Source organism: Canis lupus, chromosome 35 (assembly GCF_048164855.1).
Source record: "Canis lupus baileyi chromosome 35, mCanLup2.hap1, whole genome shotgun sequence".
Classification (NCBI taxonomy): domain Eukaryota; kingdom Metazoa; phylum Chordata; class Mammalia; order Carnivora; family Canidae; genus Canis; species Canis lupus.
The window spans coordinates 28739494-28750128 of NC_132872.1; positions in this window are offsets into that span (position 1 = coordinate 28739494).

Here is a 10635-nt window from a genome sequence, read left to right on the forward strand (position 1 = left end):
TTTAAGAATTCTTTTTAATTGACTCTGGTGCTCAATGACCCGACAAAAGAATCAGCTGGAATGCATGTGTGGTTTCTTACATTTTCAATTCGACAATCTAAAAGAATCTAACTAAGTGGACAGCTTTTTTTCCAATCTCTAGAATGATAAGAGAATCCATAGTTTCAATAATATTTGGTTCTGTAATAAAATTCCTTCTCATATTCTCATCGTGATTTTGCCAAGTTTTAATCAAAATCATGGGTCTGGTGGGTGACCAACCAATAATATGCATGAGGTGGTAGCTAAAGTACCACAAATTGTGACTGAATTTATTAAATTCATAGATGCAGACAGAGAATTAAATGGCCATTTCTTCAATAAGTGTTGCGTGGGTATGGTATTTTCAGCGCTACATTAAGTGCTGGGAAACAAGGGAAGGGTGCGTGCCTACAGAGACATCACAGTCTAATGGCTGAGTAAGTTCAGAGTAAGTAAGACAATAAAACAGGAGAAGGGGGTCAATGCAGGGGCCACAGGGCCTAGGAGATGGGCACACATTCCCAGTTATTGGCTTGGTAAAGGTTCTCTAGAGAGAGCAATTTCTAGAGAGAGCAATTTCTGGAGAAATCAATTTATTCAGCTAGCTAGGATTGATACTGGTAAAGAAAGAGGAAAAGAAAATTGACACTATAAGAATGTTTAAAAGGAAAAAAATGTGGTGTATTTTGAAAAGAACAGGTAATTCCACATTTATGCTATAAAATGGAAGGGAAACAAATCATTTCTCTGCTGAGTTGGGAAAACAACCTCACAGGATAAAACAAATAATAAAATATACTATTTCCTTCAGATGGTTTTTGCAGGATTTCTTTTCCCTCAGTGTCTGAGGAGCTTGGTCCTCAGATGCCACTTGGAAGAATGAAGAGGCAAATGGGATGAGGAGGGGTGGGCAGCAATAATAATAATAATAATTGAGCAATAATAAAGTTTGTTAAGGTTTAGTACGAAGCTCCCTAAGAGGGAGGGGACCTGAGAAGGTTGTCACTTACAGTTTCTAAGTCTAGGGGACTTAGGAGCTTACTGGTGGGCTGTTTTAGTCTGATTAACCCTCTATTTGCCTGTCACCCAATCTGGTTTTTGTCATCTACCTATCACATGAGAAAGGGTGGAGGGCTCCTTCCAGGATGGTGTAAAAATACTTTTAAGGTTTCCTGGGGCACCTGGGTGGCTCAGTCGGTTAAGCATCTGCCTTCAACTCAGGTCATGACCCCAGGGTCCTGGGGTCGAGCCCCACATCAGCCTGCTCAGTGGGCAGCCTGCTTCTCCCTCTCCACTGCTTGTCTCTTCCATGATCTCTCTTTCTCTCTCAAATAAATAACATCTTAAAAAAAAAAAAAAAAAAGATTGTTTCCTCTTAGGGAGGGGGGCTTATGGATATGAAAACAGGTGCTGTAATTAAAAGAATGATCAGAAACTACATAGTCAAGTTAATTATTTTTTAAATTTCATAAGAAAAGTCTGCTTTGCTTTATAGCCACACTCACTATGTAAGTATCTATAAATTATCATGTAAACTCATTATAACAACTTTGAAAAATGATTTTAACATTGTATGCTCTATAAAAAGTGCTGAATGGTAGGTGGTTAGAACAAAATTTGTGTTTTTGTTATATATAATTCATTTGTCTCTTACCATGTGTAGTTCAAAACCCTATGAGCTCTAGGAATGTAAACTGGTTCATTTAACATGATTAAGTTGAAATATATTTGTAGAACTACATATTTATGGTTATTTTTAAATAAAATCAGTGTTAAAAACTTGTCAACAGAATCATGAGTAGGAGTTTGTCTTTTATTCTGTGAAAAGATGAAAAAGAAATAATGCATAGCAAACATTTGCTAACATATACATAAATAGAAATCTCATCTAGCCAGAGAGATGTCCCTTAGGGATTCTATTTAATGTTCTAGAAACAAGTTTTGAATGATGTTCTCTATGCTCTTGGATGTAAAAAAATATTTTCCTCTCAATCTCACTATTTTGATGCTTCATCACAAATTGCCAAACTTCATTTTTCTCCCCATTTTAGTAGTAAAATACTGGTTCTTAAAATTTCTTATTGATAAAGGCAAACCATGTGACACAATGCTGAATAATAAAGTATAATAATCCTTCCAGGGATTATTTTATGGTTAAAAATTGTCTTATTGTTTTGTTTTTCCCTTTTTCCTGCCTTCAACCTGAGTATGATGCAGCAACATGCACAAGGAAATAGGTATAGTAAGTGTATATTTAATGTATTAGAAACTGCTACACTATTTCTAATAGGAGTTGTACCATTTCATATCTGCTAGAAATGCATTAAGAATTATAGCTGTTTACCATTCTACAAACACTTGGTATTTTTCAGTATTTTTAAAATTCTCTTTTTTAAATTATTCTATTGGATATTTGGTAGTAACTCACAGTGGTTTTATTTTTTAATCCCCTAACAAGTAATAATTTAGAGCATCTTTTTATCTGCTTATTAGCCTTTCACGTGTCTTTAATTCTTTTACCCACTTTTTGAGTTGTGTGAATTATTACTGAGAGGTAAATGTTATTTATACATTTAACTGTGAACATTCTTGTGCAAGTCTTGATGAATATATATACATATATATTCATTTCTTTTGAAGAAATACGTAGAATGGGAATTTCTGGGTCACAGAGTAAATATAAATTTAGATTGATTAAAGATTTTATTTATTTATTTGACAGAGAGAGAGAGAGGGAGCACAAGCAGGGGGAGCAGCAGAGTCAGAGGGAGAAGCAGGCTCCCCGTTGAGCAGGGAGCCTGATATGGGGCTCAATCCCAGGACCCCAGGATCATGACCTGAGCCAAAGGCAGATGCTTAACCAACTGAGCCACCCAGGTGCTCCTACATTTAGATTTATAAGAAACTGACAAGTAGTTTCCAAAGTGTTATTCAAGATCATTCTTTATGGGTTTCTCAAATTTCTATATTTCTTTCCAGCAAAGACACTGACAGTCTTTGTTCCAGGCTATTTTGCCTGTGTACACACACACACACACACACACACACACACATGTATATAAAGGGAGAGAGAACAGATTTAGAAGATAGAGTTCACTCTCTGTCCAGATTCCTTAAGGATCCAATGTGAAAATATGTCTTCCTAAAAGGTGGAGGTCAGACAGATTTCGTGCACATTATAAAATAATTAAATTCCTAAAGTTTGTGATCCTTCAGTTATGATGTGACCTACTAGACCCATCTATTGGGATCACTCTGCATTACTCTTATGGGACATGGCAGGCAGAGGAAACATGTAAACATGAAGCCTATGCTGCCTAGCTTGCCATTAGTAATAAAGTCATTTATATATGACCCAGAAATCTTGCATTTTCTGCTAGCAGGCAGGAAATTAAATTAAAATGTTAGTTTGCAAGTTGTAGTAAACCTCAGACAGTTTACAATTAAGCGATGATACAATTTTATACTCTCATCAACAATGTATAATGCTATTAAATATTCCCTACTATTTTCCAAATTTGACATTGTTTAATGTATTTTTAAAATATTTGTGCTTGATAAAGAATTTTTAGTTGACTTTTTTTCCATTAAGACCTTAATTTTTCTCCCCTTTTTGGGCTTCCATTGTTTCTGATAAGAAGACCAATCATTTTATTATTATTCTCATTTATGTAGCATTTCTATCAGATGCCTTTGAGACTTATTTCTCTACTTTTTCCAAAGACTAAATTGTTACATGCCATATCATTTTATATGTGATTTTCCTGCTAAGAGTTTAAGATTTTTAGAAGTTTTGTCAAATTGGGAAATTTTTAAACATTTTCTTAAATGTGTTTTTAGCCTACCAAAAAGGTCAATACAAATTGAATATGTATTTGACTGCTTTATATTGATTCATAATTCACTGAAATATTGTTCTTTTTTTTCTTTTGCCAGGTTTTGAGTTTCTGCATAGTTATTTTTGATCACCAAGTCATTAAGTTCACCAAAGTTTTTTTTCAACAGGATCTAGTTGCTATTTTTATTCAGTAACTTTTAGATTCCCTATCGCATAGTTCTCTACTTAAGAATTTTCTTTACTTCCTTTTTATATCTTCTATTTCTGTCCACATACTTTGTGTTTTTCTTTGAATATTTGAGCAAGTCAATAACACATTTTTTTTTTTTTTTAAGAGACAGAGAGAGTGTGTGTGTGCACAGGCAGTAGGGGGAGAGGCAGTGGGAAAGGAAGAGAGAGAATCCTAAGCTGGGCATGGAGCCTGATGCAGGGCTCAATCTCACTGCCCTGAGATCATGACAGAGCAGAAATCAAGAGTCAGTCACTTAACTGACTGAGCCACCTGGGAACTTTTAGGTTGATAATACTTATAAGTGTTTCAAAATCATGTTTGCAATCCACCATATCTATCATTTCTGTGTCTGTTTGTAATGACTGATTTTTCTCTTGTCAGTCACATTTTCCAATTTCTTCATAATATATTAGCTTTTCTTTTTATTGCAGACCAACAGTTTGAATGTTACATCATTGTATGCAACAGAATTTTGTTTTCTTTTATTTAATGACTGTTTAGTCAGACATTTTGATTATTTATAAATAATTTGATCTTGTTAAGACTTGTCTGTAAGCTCTGTTAAGAACATGTCTTAATTATTCTAATGTTATGTTAACTTTACTACTAAGAAATGCCCTAGCTTATTACTAAATTCCCAAGTATTCAGTGAGGACATTTAAACTTTGTGTAAGTTTGGGAAATGTTTATCTTATAGTATTCCTAACATTTGCTATCTTGCCTCATAGAACATTTCACTCTACATATAAATGTATCAGTATTCAAGCAATAGATTCAAAGATACCTGCTCTGGATATTTGTCATTTATATGTTGAAGTCTTATTCCTAGTGTGATGATATTTGGATGTGGAACCTTTGGGAGTAATTGGGTCATGATGATAGAGCACTCGTGAATGAGATCAGTGTCCTCATAAGAAGATACGTGAAAAAGACAATCTCCCTTTCAATTTATGGGGATATAGCAAGAAGGCATCTGTCTGCAATTAGAAAGATTACTCTTTGAGGAACTAAATAGTCTGGCCCCTTAATCTTGGACTTCCTAGCCTCCACTACAGAGAGAAATTAAAGTCTATTGTTCTAGCCACTCAATCTATAGTATTTTTGTTATAGCAGCCCAAACTAATAAAGACAATACTTTCATGCAGATTTCTGGAGCTCTTATTCTGTGCAGTTCGTTTTTCTATAGGACTCCCATTCCTGTCCACTATTTCTATCCAGAAGACTTCCTGAATTCTAATCTCTGACTCTTCAACTCAGCAAGTCTGCTGTACTTTGCATGGATTTCCTAAATACATTGCTTGGGACATCACCTCAGAAATAAGCCAGAAAAATTGTAGGAGTCTCACCTATGTTTCTCTTTTCTCAGCATCAGAGTTCTTTGCTCCCTGTGGTCCAATGTCTGAAAGTACTTATTTTATATTTTCTCCAGTTTTTTAGTAGCTTATGAAAAGGGGCCACTCTAGTAAGAATTGCTTTCATAGGATGGAAACAAGTCTCTGACACATGTATTTAAGTTAAAAATCAAAATTAAAGTTGAGGGCCAGACCAAGATAGCAATATAAGAGGTCCTCAACTCACCTTCAACCATAGATACAATGTACAGCATGTAGCAATTACCACTGAACAAAATCCAGAAAGTAGTTGAACAACCCCTACACACTAGGCAAGTGAGAATACACTCACATGAAAGTGGGTAGGAAAGGCTGAGACACCCACACCATAAACACCACCTCCAGCACAGTGACATAAAACTAAGAGAGAAACCCCAATGTCCAGTTTTTCCCTGAGCACGTTAGGGTTTGGATCATATAGCTAGTGCCCCAACCTTTAAGACTTCCACCTAAGGCATTTGTTTCCCAATATACCCAGCTCTGAAAGCCAATGAGGCTTGCATCCTTGAGACCCACATGACTATAGCAAACAAAGAGCAGTTGCTAAAAAGTGCATGAGCACTTGTAGCAGCTATTTCCTCAGGCCTCAGTGTATAGGGTACAGGCAAAGTCTGCCCATTGTTCAGTTTTTTCTCTAAAGGGAGTCCAGCTACTTATTTTAAAAGCTATGGCTTAAGGGTCAGGCTTCTAATTTAGCACCTATTTAGGGACTAGCCATAATCTTCCTAAGAGACTGATAAAAATGGTAGACATCTCCAGCTTCTCCCTCTAGCTCATACCAAGACATCAATAACTCCCTGGAAGAGCTTGCATACATCTATGGTTGGCAGCTCTAGGGTCCTACCTGAGGACTCCAGAGAGCCTGGCTCTAATAACCAATGGGGTCTGCATTCATGAACCACACAGGACTGTGGCAAATAAAGAAGCTGTTATTAATGGGCACAAAAGCACCCAAAGAAAATCCAGGACCAGATGGCCATACTGGTGAATTCCACTAAACATTTAGAGAAAGTTAATATAAATTTTGTGCACAGTATAATTAAAAAAAAGAAAAAAGACACCTCCTAACTTATTTTGTGAAGTCAGCATTACTCAGTTGATACCAAAGCCAGACAAGGACACTACAATAAAAGAAAAATATTTAACCTGAGGAGAAAGAATACCACTCAACTTAAATGGCAGCATCAAAAGCTCCCCCAAACTGAATCTGGGTCCTGGAGAAGAAAGTAGTGTCAGAGGACCATGAGCCCTCTGTGGCCTGTGTTTCCAAATAGATACCATTCACATCCAAGTCAATAAACTGGAGAATGATCTGAAGTCGGAGAGCACAAACTCCACAATTAAATATAGAGAAGAAGCTGCATCTGAAAGTTTAGGAAAGTCAGAAAGGTAGAGAGAGGCTTTCTGCAGGAGGAAGGGAGATGTGTGTGAGGAGAGGGCAGAGAAGTGAGCCCTTGCATCAGAGAGCTCACACAGGGAAGACTAATCCCATAATATTTGACTTTAAAAATCAGAGGGGCTGAATTCTGGGAGTTTTTAAAACCAGTGGAACTTGAAGCCTAGAGCTTTAAAATTCAGCTGACTGAGGACAGGGCAAGCCAGGAAGGCAAGTGACAGGTGGGATGCCACCCCTAAAGAGACAGCAGCCTATGCCAGACCCGTCTACATGCTGCTCACAGAGACTCATTTTAGACCTAAAGACACCTACAGATTGAAAGTGAGGAGATAGAAAAATATCTATCACGCAAACAGATGTCAAAAGAAAGGCAAACTCTGGGAAATGAACAAAGGGTTGTGGAAGGGGAGGTGGGTGGGGCGATGGGGTAAGTGCATGATGGACACTGAGGGGGGCACTTGATGGGATGAGCACTGGGTATTATACTATATGTTGGCAAATCGAACTTCAATTAAAAAAAAATAAAAAAATAAAATACATTCATTTAGGAAAAAGAAAAAAAAAGCCAAAGTAGCAATACTTATATTGGACAAAATAAACATTAAAACAAAGATTGTAACAAGAGACAAAGAAAAATGATACATAGTAATAAAGGTGACAATGCAGTAAGAAGATAAAACAATTGTAAATATTTATGCACCCCATATAGGAGAACCTAAATGCATAAAACAGTTCAGAAATATATACCAATCAATAATAATAGGATAATAGTAGGGGACTTTAACACCCATTTATATATCAATGGACAGATCATTTAAACAGAAAATCAACAAGGAGTAATATCTTTAAATGACACACTGGAAAAGGTGGATGTGACAGATATATTCAGAACATCCCATTCTAAAACAGCAGAATACACATTCTTTCCAAGTGTGCATAACATTCTCCAGAAAAGATCACATATTAGCCCATAAGACAAGCCTCAGCAAATTTAAAAAGAGTGAAATCATTCCATGCATCTTTTCTGACCATAATGTTAAGAAACTAGAAGTCAACGACAAGAAAAAAAAATCTAGAAAAGCCACAAATATATGGAAGTTAAATAAAATGCTACTAAACAATTAATGGGTCAACCATGAAATAAAGGAAAAAAATCACAAAGTTCATGGAAGCAAATGAAAATGAAAACACAATGGTCCAAAACCTCTGGGATGCAACAAAAGTCATTTTAAGAGGGAAGTTTATAGCAATACAGGCTTGGCTCAAAAAGCAGGAAAAAATGTCAAATAAACGAGTTAGAAAAAGAACAAATGAAGCCTAATGCCAGCAGAATAAAGAAAATGGTAAAGATTAAAGCAGAAATAGATCATAGAGAAACTAAACAAATAATAGAACAGATCAATGAAACTGGGAGTTGGTTCTTTGAAAAAAAAAATCAGTAAACTTGGTAAACCTCTAGTCAGAATTTGGTATTTCTCATACCAAAATGAGAAAAAAAAACAAATAAATAAAATTACAAATGAGAGAGGAGAAACAATAACCAACAGCACAGAAATACAATTATAAGACAATACTATGTAAAAATATATGCCAGCAAATTGACAACCTAGAAGAAATGGATAAATTCCTAGAAACATAAACTACAGAAACTGATCAGGAAGAAGTAGAAAATTTGAACAGATTGATAACCAGCAAATAGAATAAATCAGTACTCAAAAAACAAAAGTCCCAACAAACAGATGGTTTCACAGGCAAATTCTATCAAACATTTAAAGAAGCCTTACTGCCCATTCTTAAACTATTTCAAAAAATAGAAAAGGAATGAAAACTTTCAAGTTCATTCTATGAGGCCAGCATTATCCTGATGCCAAAACCAGATAAAGACACCACTAAAAAAGAGAATCACAGACGAATATCCCTGATGAACACAGATGTGAAAATCCTCAGTAAAATACTAGTAAAACAAATCTAACAATAGACTTAAAAAAAATCATTCATCACAACCAAGTGGGATTTATTCCTGGGTTGCAAGGTTTGCTCAATACTCACAATCACTCAATGTGACATATCACATCAATAAGAAAAAGGATAAGAACCATATGATCATTTAATTAGAGGCAGAAAAAGCATTTGACAGAATGCAACATCCATACAAGGTAAAAACCCTTAATAAAGTGAGTTTAGAGAGAACATACCTTAATGTAATAAAGACCATATGGGAAAACCTACAAGTAACATCACCCTCAGGGGGAAAAAACTGAGAGCTTCCCTCCAAGATCCGGAACAAGATAAGGATGTCCACTCTCACCACTTTTATTCAAGAGAGTACTGGGAATCCCAGCCACAACAGATTGACAACAGATAGAAATAAAGACATCCAAATTGTTAAGGAAGAAGTAAAATTTTCACTGCTGACAGTTGGCATGATACTCTGCATAGAAAACCTGAAAGACTCCACCAAAAAAACTACTAGAACTGATAAACAAGTTCAGTAAAGTCTCAGGATACAAAATCAATGTATCTGTTGCATTTCTATACATCAACAATAAAGGAGCAGAAAGAGAAACTAGGAAAACAGTCTCATTTACAATATCACCAAAAATAATATGATACCCAGGAATAAATCTAACCAAAGGGGTGATGAAAGACCTGTCCTCTAAAACCATAAAACCCTGATGAAAGAAATGGAAGATGACATAAAGAAATGGAAAGAAATTCTATGCTCATGGATTGGAAGAATCAATAATGTTAAAATGTCTATACTACCCAAAGCATTCTATGCATTTAATGCGCTCTTTAACAAAATACCACTAGCATTTTTCACAGGACTGGAACAATTCTAAAATTTGTTTGGAACCACAAAAGACTCTGAATAGACAAATAAATCTTGAAAAGGAAAATCAAAGCAAAAGGCATCACAATTCCAGACTTTAAGTTATATTACAGAACTGTGGTACTCAAAAAAGTATGATATTGGCAGAACAATAGACACATAGATCAATAGAAAGAGTAGGAAACCCAGAAGTAAATCCACAATTATATGATCAATTGGTCTTCCAGAAAGCAGGAAAGATTACCCAATGTGAAAGGGACAGTCTCTTCAACAAACAATATTGAGAAAACTGAACAACATGCAAAAGAAAAAAAAAACTGGACCACTTTCTTACAACACACACAAAAATAAATTCAATATGGATTAAAGACCTAAATGCAAGACCTGAAACCATAAAGATCCTATAAGAGGACAAGGTAGTAACCTCTTTGACATTGGCCAGAGCACCCTTTATCTAGATATGTTTCGTGAAGTAAGGGAAACAAAAGCAAAAATAAACTATGGGGACTTCATCAAAAGAAAAAGGTTCTGCACAGCAAAGGAAACAATCAACAGAACTAAAAGGCAACCTATGGAATGGGAGAAGATATTTGCGAATGACGTATCTGATAAAGTTTTAGCATCCAAGTTATATAGAGAATTTATATAGCTCAACACTCTAAAAACAGATCATCTAATTAGAAAATGGACAGAATACAGGAACATATATTTCTCCAAAGAAGACAGATGGCCAACAGACATATGAAAAGATGTTCATCATCACTTACCATCAGGGAAATGCAAATCAAAACTACAATGAGATATTACCTCACATTGTCAGGATGGCTAAAATCAACAACACAAGAAATAACAGGTGTTGACAAGGCTATGGAGAGAAAGGAGAAAAAGGAATCCTCCTGCACTGTGGGTGGGAATGCAAACTGA